The following is a 9,482-nucleotide window of genomic DNA, read 5'->3' as shown; positions in this document are numbered from 1 at the left end:
GACGTCACTTTGGTCCGCAGGTTTCGCCTCTGACGATTAAAGATGTGATCGGTGACAGTTCCTCCCGTCTTCATTCCAAACAGCTCTTTTCGTTCTTAAAATATATTGATTTTTAAGCCATTTTCACGCCATACTAATTAAGTAAAAGCATCGTTATGGGCACAAAATGACCACTGCAGTCGACGCGCCCGAAAACACCAATGAACAAGTAACCGGAATGTTAAATCGTCCAAACGATGATGAAGCATGAGGTTCGGCTGACCTAGGTGCGATGTCAGATATAAGCAAATCCATTGTTATCTGTCATCTCATAGGTCACGCGGCCGATCTCCCGTTGGGAATAGGTCTACGGCCGTTACCGAACTATTGAAGACACGGTATTGGTATTTTCGTCCTCGGGTTAAACGCATCAACGTCTGAACAAAACCAATCAGATCGATTCACTTCCATGTGAGATGTGATTCAGTGCGTCATGAGCCTCCGGCAAAGTTGATGCAAATATGCTCATACCTATTTTGAGCTGGCTGAACCGAACTGACTGTCTCAACTGACAGATAACGTGACAGATAACCAGGCCCGACAGGTAACGTGAAATACACGCGTTTTGTATATTAGCAAGCATTTGCACGTTCTTCCGACACAAGTTGTTTGATTCGCTATTTGTAATCAGTGACACTGTTACAAAGTGATATTTGTCTCTACAAGTAATGCATTTCTTTAGAACCGCAAGATTACATGCCTCACATATTCCGTAATATTATGGTCCATGTGGAAACCTCGTCACGATCTCGTCACACCATACGACTGCTTATCTATACACGTGATATATTCATTCCAAAACCATATGCATACACGTCTCGTAGCCTTTGTAACAATCTAGTCCATGTGGCAACTTAATCTAACGCATAAGAATGAGGAATTGACAACCTGGCATTCCAAACTCGTCAAAAGCATTGTACGCTTACAATATTCCGTGTACAAATTGTCGTGAGCTCACACCATGATCCATATCTAATTGCTTCCAGAACGGTTCAAGTCAGGCACCTCCGAATCAAACACCTCGGCCAGTCCACACCAGGCACTGCCCCCCTGCCACAGCTCGGCGGGTCCGTCCTCCAGCGCTCACGGCTCCTTCGCGCCTGACTCCCCTCCTCCGCCTAGGCACCCGACCCCCCTCCCCCGCCCAGGCACCCGACTCCGCTCCCCCGCCCAGGCACCCGACTCCGCTCCCCCGCCTAGGCACCCGACTCCGCTCCCCAGCCTAAGCGCCCGACTCCTTCGGCTCGTCAGGCAGGCGGGGCATGCCGGATAGCTCCAGGTCAAGCAGCATCTGACCATACGCCTTGCCCTGCGGGTCGGGGCGCAGCGAAGCCACGCCGCCGCCACCGAGCGACTCGCGCAGCACGAAGTTGAGCCCGTGCACGCCGGGCACCTCGTACCGGTCGACGAGCGAGGCCGGGTCGACGCCGGGCGGCAGCAGCTTGGCGAAGTGGGCGGCGACGCGGGCGGCCGTCAGCTCACGGCAGAGGTGCGGGTAAAGCTCGGGCGCGCGAGCCACCACACCGATGTTGCAGCTGTCGCCCTTGTCGCCACTGCGAGTCAGCGCCAGCCGCTCTAGCCGATAGGTGGCGGGTCCGGGCGGCGGCGGTGGCGAGGAGTCAGCGGTCTGACTCTCCGCTGTCTCGCCGTCACCCGCAGCCGGCTCAGGCGGCGCGAACTCCACCGGCTCGTCGTCCAGGTGCACCTTCACGGCGACGCGCTCCTTCGGGTACAGGAAGGAGAAGAGCCGCAGCACGGGCGATGCCTTGGGCCGGCCGCCGACGATGCCGGTGAGGCCGGGCGCCATGCCGGTGCCGGCCGGCGCCACCTCGCGGCCGAACAGTTCGAGCGCGCGCCGCTCGGTGTGGTGCACCGCCAGCCAGAGCACAGCCTCACGACAGCCGGCCTCCCGGCCGTCGGCGAGCGTCTCCTCCGCGCCCAGCACCTGCACGTGCGTGCGCCGGAAGTCGGGCAGTTTGAGCTGCGCGAAGATGTCGCGACAGCGCGCCAGGATGGCCTCGGCCGTGCGGCGCGCCTTCTGCGGCGCAGCCGGCCCGACCACCGGACAGACGGCCATGGCGCGGTAGCCGTCCATGTAGGTGGCGCACACCTTGTACTGGTCGGAGGGCGGGCGGCCGCGAGCGCCGCTCACCACCACGCCGTCGGCCGTTTCGCGCAGCTGAACGCGACTGAAGTCACAGCACACGTCGGGCAGCTGGTAGCGTCGCGGATCGCCCAGCTCGTACAGCATCTGCTCGGCCACGGTGCCGAACGACACGAGGCCGCCCGTGCCCGGCGGCTTGGTGAGCAGCAGCTCGCCGCCGGCGCCGCACTCAGCCACCGGAAAGCCGATGCGGTGCCAGTCGGGCACGCTCCACCAGTCGGTGAACACGCCGCCCGTGCTCTGGGCGCCGCACTCCAGCAGGTGCCCGGCCAGACTGCCGGCCGCCAGCCGGTCGAAGTCGTCCCAGCGCCAGCCGAACGCGTGCGCCAGCGGCCCGAGCGCCAGCGCGCTGTCCACGCAGCGGCCCGTCACCACGATCTCAGCGCCGGCATCCAGCGCGCGGCATATGGCGCTGGCGCCCAGGTACGCGTTAACGCTGTGCAACGCGGCGGGCGGCGCGGCGCCCGTCGCCATGTCGGTGACGCCGGCCAGGTCGGCGCCCCGACAGGTCGTCGCCGCTCACCACGGCCACCTTGAGCGTGACGCCCTGCTTCTCGGCGGCGGCGCGCAGCGCGGCGGCGCACGCCTGCGGGTTGATGCCGCCGGCGTTGCTGATGACGCGCACACCGCGCGACTTGAGCTCGCGCAGGTACGGCCCCACACCGGCCTGCACAAAGTCGGGCGCGTAGCCGAGCTCGGGCACGCGCGCGCGCGCCGCCGTCAGCAGCGACATGGTGATCTCGGACAGGTAGTCGAACACGAGGAAGTCGAGCTGGCCGTGGCGAATGAGCTGCGGCGCCGCCACGGCCGTGTCGCCCCAGAAGCCGCTCGCGCAGCCAATGCGCACGCGCTTCTCGTCTGAGGTTGACGACAGCAGCCGCAACGTGTGACGGGCCGCTAGCGGACGCGCCAAGCGACGCACGCGGCCACACAGGGACACCAGGGAGGCAGCCATGGCGGGACGAGACGATGCTATTGTTCAAGCACCTGAGCCATTAGATGGATCTGGAATCACATGCACACACAGCTGGAGGTGATTCTAGTATTTGTCACTGCAAACTTTGTTGCACAGTTCGGCCTGTGTTGTCTTGTGCGGTATGTCAGGAAATGTAATTCCTTCTCAATACTTCAGGACAAAAATGTGTGCAGTAGAATCCGCGTGACATAAAATGGTTCGATCCAGACTGGAGAATTAAAAACTCAGCAGTAAGTTTTAATGTAGGCACAACAAGATACAAAGCATGATGCCTCTCAAAAATCCGTTTTAAACGTTGTGATAATTGACTCAGTGGGGTAAAGGCCATCTGTCATACATGGGTGACTTACTGTTCATATGCAAAAAGGTGACAGATGGGTGCCAGTCAAGTTGCTTGGAACACAAATTTAAATGGGGTGAGACGATGAAAGCTGTAAACCTGTCACAATGTCAATGATCCATTGGTCTATAAGGGAACCAACTGGACTGGTTGGATTGTGCGCAATTGGTTTTTAGTATCATTTTTATCAAAGAGAAGCAGTCCACCCTTTTAAACCATGAAACAAGAAGTCAATAAGCACTTGCATATTAAATAGAAGTATCTCCACCAACATTTTTTCTAACTGCCAGCCATTAACGGGCGACCAGGAGTGCCACTCCCACTATCCCAGCGACACACTGTACTTTACGTTAGCCTCATAATAATAAACACAAGTTGCAGCACTCCCTGCCAAGAGGTGGAAGCAAAAATAAAAAAAAATAAAAGAATGAGGAAACAAAGCCCACTATCACATTATGTTGGCCATAAGCATATGTAAGTAATGGAGGCAAACTAGCATCATCCAAAGGCAGCATATGACTAGCCACTAATGCCCGCCTCGGAAAGTAATTCTTGATCAATTAGCATTCTATGTGTTTGTGTTTCATCAGCTTTAAAGAAAAGAGCAGTGTCATCAGCATACTGCAGCACTATCGAGTTACACGTTATGTTAGGAAGATCATAAATGTGAAGAAGAGAAGCGGACAAATATACGATCCTTGTGGAACCCCTATACCGACCTGTTGCAATGTGGACCTAACCCCATCAAACTCAACACACTGAAAGCAATTAGTTAAGTATGATGCAATAAGTTGAAGAGGAGTATTTGTGGAACCACACATCACCAGCTTCTGGATAAGTATGAAATGGTCTACAGCATGAAAAGCTTTTAAAAATCGAGATAGATTCCACATCTGAAATTTCCCTTTTCAAAAACTTTTGTAATATTTTCTTGAAGAAGAAGCTGCAGCACATATGCTGAAATGTTTTTTTAAAAATTCAAACTGACAAACAATAAGGATGCTTGATTATTTTATGTAAGCTATACTTATCCTATACATTTTTCCAGGAGTTTGGAACTATATGGGAGAATACTATTTGGCCTGTAGTTAATGACTTATTTGTCTGTCCTGATCTGAAGAAAGGCTTCACCACTGCTGTCATTTTTTAAAATTCAGTTGCATCTTGTTGCTCTCTAGTAACTAGCATATTGTGCATATCTAAATATGCACTTAGAACAGTGAACAAACCACCTAAATGCACTTGATCACAAAGTTATTAATCCTTTGCCTCATGAAACAAGATCTGATCTGTATGTGTTGAATCTGTATGTATGTGAAGGCCATTCTTATGTGAACATTTTACATGTTACTTTCTGGTCAATTCTGTCAGATGATACATTTGAAGATTTTCATGTGGTCATATATCATTCAGCTACAGAGTGGCAGGTGAGTTGCATCTCTGAATCGTGGCTAACAGATCATATCATACCTATACACCATCTGGATGTGTACAATAGGTATTTCATAGACAGGCAACATGAAACTGAAAGAGGGGTTGCAGTCTGTATCAGCTTCAAAACATTTTAAGCATTTGTCTTAAGTGTCAGTAAATAAAATTACCTGCACAAAAGCTGGGCTTGTTTAATACCAAGCCATTAACTCCCTGTCATCCATCATAGGCCAGATTTACAAGCCTCCTGGACTAGACAATAAGCTATTTTGGATGATTTAAATGATTGTTTGGATAACCTAAACAGAGCAAATAAGACAACTTTTGCCTGTGGTGACTCCAACAATAATTAATTCACCTTGCCAAATGATAGTGCTTGCCAAGAGTTCTTTACCTTACTTGCATCTTCTGGCTGCTGGCCAACTATATCCAAAATAACTAGGGCATCAGATGGCAGAGGCTCACTTTAAGATGTCTTCTGCAAAAGCCTTGAAATTGTTTTTGAACTGTGGCATCATATGTGAGGATTCATCTGATCACTTTCTAATATTCGTTTCCTGTGCTCCTCTGCCAAGTTGAGAAAAGAAAGATGTAATGCTGAAATGAGATGTAAAAATGTTATGTATGTGGCAATTCATGTTGCATTTCTTGGCTCATTATTGCCACCAGAAGTATGTTGTAACATGCATTATTTTACATTATGCAGGCCTTAAGAAATACTTTTCAAATGCCAATGAAAATATATACAAGGACTAAGCACACTGGCTTTGTCTTAATTCCCACACTTTCTTAATTGTATATCAAAATTAATTCCCTAGCAACAGCTCAATGTGCAGGAAAATATGCTTGTAATAAACACCTGGCTCTGCAATGCAAGTGTTGCCAACATAGAACTTTAAATCAGCTGTTAGGAAGATAAAATGAGTAACAATGACAAGCCCTGCCCACAAGCCACACAAAAACCAGCCTCTCACAAGATATAACATTTTCATCTTAAGGTTGTGATATGACCTCTCCACCTTTCCATGGGAAACTATGCCTCTGGTTACAGCTATTTTGTGCAGCAACTCCACATCAGGATAACGAACAAATCAAGACCTGTGAAAATACCACATGTAACCAGCTCAAATCAAATATAACAAACAACATATTTTGTTATTTGATGCATCCAATTATTCATGGCTTTGACATTTAAGTTGGAAAATGCTAGCACAGTACTATGCCTTAGCTTTCCTCCACAGAGCAAAACAAAATTTTCCCCAAATTATGCCCGCCTTGTTGTCAAAAGCAAGGGAGGAGGAAGGCCCCCCTTCCCGAACCAGACCAGTGCTCTGCAAGAAGACGTCCCCTACTTTTTATGCACAACGAATGGTGTCAAATGACACCATTTTATTGAAAACTGGACGATACGTTATTTACAGCAAATCGTTTTGGAAAAGCATGCCGTTTATACCTAAAATCCATTCACATACTGCCACACATTGGAAATGCCAGTGCCCGTCCTAAGCCGCCCACTCTCAACGCCAGTGTTGATAATCGTGGCGATCTTCTCGAGGAAGTGTGGCTTGTGCACACACGTGCCAGTTAATGATGACGTCATTGCCAAGCGAACCAGGTTTCTGTATCCTTTATTGCGTAGTGTCTTTGACTTAACCAGGATGCCAAACAAACGGCAAAGACACCTCAATGCCAGCCCGAGGGCCCTGCACGCTTATCAGGGCCCCTAAACTGTACGTCGGTCAGACACTACCAGTAACGCATTCAGCTCCGTGGCGGCATGGGCCTGAAGACCCATTTCCCGAGCAGGACAAAGCCGGAACTAGTGATTTGCATTAGTCGGGGCCCCACGGCACCCAACAGCACCCAACAGCACCCTTTGCCAGCACCCCTGTGCTGGCAAAGGGCCCAAGTCTGCCAGAAGCAGTGTTCGAGGAGGCCCGAAGAGCCTGGAGGGCCCACTGGATCCGCCGATCAAGGGCTCAATTGGAGACTCACGACGACGAGCTGGTCCGGGTCTTATTCAATGGCCCCGGCCTGTGGGACGGACTCTCAAAGGATAAGAACTCTCTGCGTCGATAAGGGACAACCCCAGTAGATATGTGTCTATAGTCGGTCAAGCATCACCAGTACCGCACAGTCGGCTCCGTGGCGGCAAGGGCCTGTGGGCCCAGTTCCCAAGCATAGAAAAAGCTGGAGCCAGTGGCTTGCACTGTCCGGGGCCCCTGTATCTGCCAGGGACCCGCAGCGCCTAACAGGTGGTCCTATGCTCGCAAGGGGCCCCGATCCGACCTAGGCCGGTGTTCAATGGGGTCTGAAGAGGAGCCCGGGGCCCAACGAAACCGACTATCAAGGGCCCGGATGAAGAGCATACGGGCCCAAAGAGCTGGTTGCAGGTCGTGTGAAGAGCCGCAGTCCATAGGATCGTGACTTGAAATATCCGTCCGAGGTCCCCTTGCACATTCTGAGGAGCCCCTGAGACAATACTGGTGGCTAAGTCAGCCAGGGACCACGAACACCGAACAGTTGGCTTACCGTCAGTCTGAGCACTGGGGGCTATTTCCCAAGCAGGAGCAGGACCGTGGGTCACGATTTGCATTCGTCTGGGTCCCTGGAACAGTGATTGGGCGTTTGAGGTTGCCGGAGACCCACAGTGCACAACAGGTCGTGCCTTGGCTGGTGGCCCCTAGTCGGTCACGGACTTTGCTCGAGGAAGTCCGAAGAGAGGCTGCAGGGCCTCTCGGGGCTTAACATCAATGTCCCGATCGGACCCGGGCACGGCCCTCCAGTCTGAATCCCGGAGACCCATTTACTAAGCAGGAAGGAGGCCGAGGCCCGTGATTTGCAATATTTGGGGTCCCTGACACAGTGAGGGGCTCCTGTATTGGTCGAGGGCCGCAGTGTCTAACAGGGGCCGTATGGCAGCAATTGGCCCGCGTCGGCCTCGGCCACACCACGAGTCTGATCCGAAAATTTGAACCTCCGGAAACAGCCCATCAATTTTGAAAACGCAACAATTGCTTCGTATCCCGGCGAAGTCACCAAGAGCGCGTATTAACCGCTCGTATAACGACGTATTAAAGGATTTCAGCACTTTTGAAAGAGCAGCAACTGTTTATTATCCCAGCCACATCATCAACATCGCAAAATAAAGGATAAAGAGGAATTCGCTTGGCTCTGACGTCATCCTCAGTTGGAAAGTGTATTCGCGAACCACACTTCCTTGACAAGATGTGCGGCACCTTTATCAAAAGCACTCGCGATGCGAGAACACTCGTGCGGAGCCGATTTAGGGGAAAACCAGCAGAATCTGCTGAAACAATATCCTTCAAATAACTTATCGTCCAGTTTTCGAGAGAATCGTATGATTGAAACCTATTGTTTTTGGTTTTCTTCAAGTACTTCACCTTTTTTAGAAGAAGAAAAATCTCCACCGCGAGCGTTTTACGCGCAGTGCGGCACGGGCTCAACCAGCTCGCGTTAGCAGGATTGCCCGACTTTGAAATCATACAATCCAAACGACATCTTTAGCACCAAAAGTAATGAGCAGACAATTAACATCATTCACTACGTCGTTCGACCACTGCTACTCACAATGCTCGCATGATTGCCTATCATCTTCAAGAAATAACCATCTGATAATATAATAATTTCGGCCACAAACAGGTCATATGATTTTTAACACGCGGACAGCCGACGATTTATAGCATGTACTAAAAGAGCAACATAAGCACCAAATTACGTACATTCGAGCAATCAAGAAAAGCATCCCAGTTCTTCACATTCGTGTCTCGAATTGATGTTTCCAAACAGACAGCACAGAGAAAAACCCAACAATGTCGGCGGAACTGAAGCATTTCCAGCAGTCTTAAAAAACGGACCAAGCCACGGGAACCAAACACCGAAGCAGAGCCAACGTTTTCGGTGCGGTACATTGACGTCTATTAGCGCAGTGCATCTCATACACGAGTCCGGATAATGTGATTCACACTTATTAGGACCAAACACATCGTGACGACATTGTCGCTTAAACTACAACACTTGGGTTCAATTAATATGACTACTCCATTGCCGTGACATGCTGCCATCATGCCGTGCAGAGGGACTGTCGTAGTACCCTCTTAAAGTAGTGCACCTCCTGTACAATTCCAACGAGCAAGGCTTGAAATCGCTCTGACATCTAGAGACATACTCTGCCGAGATAATATGCCAACAGCCACCCTAAGGAAACGGATCAAGCCTCGGGAAACGAAGACTGAAGCAAGGCCAGCGTTTTCTGTACGGTACATATACGTCTGTTAGCGTAGTGCACCTCACACACGAGTCCGGATAATGCAATTCACACCTTTAGAACTGAACACGTCGTGCTGACAATGTCGAGGAACTGCAAGACTTCGGTCCGATGAATAAGACTCATGCATTGCCGTGAGATGCTGCAATCATGTCGTGCAGAGGGACTGTCGTAGCACCCCTCTTAAGTAGTGCACCTCTGCACAATTCCAACGAGCAAGGCTTGAAATCGCTCTGACATCAAG

The 9,482-nt window shown here is 50.9% G+C and overlaps 1 pseudogene; it reads right to left on the bottom strand.

The window, feature by feature from the left end:
* Positions 1-1,222: 1,222 nt before the first annotated feature.
* Positions 1,223-6,503, bottom strand: LOC119093811 (uncharacterized; annotated as a pseudogene).
* Between the last annotated feature and the right edge of the window lie 2,979 nt (positions 6,504-9,482).

Source organism: Pollicipes pollicipes, unplaced genomic scaffold (assembly GCF_011947565.3).
Source record: "Pollicipes pollicipes isolate AB1234 unplaced genomic scaffold, Ppol_2.1 Scaffold_4002;HRSCAF=4701_pilon_pilon_pilon, whole genome shotgun sequence".
Lineage (NCBI taxonomy): Eukaryota > Metazoa > Arthropoda > Thecostraca > Pollicipedomorpha > Pollicipedidae > Pollicipes > Pollicipes pollicipes.
The sequence above is the reverse complement of the archived record's forward strand: the minus strand, read 5'-3'. Positions and strand labels throughout refer to the sequence as shown.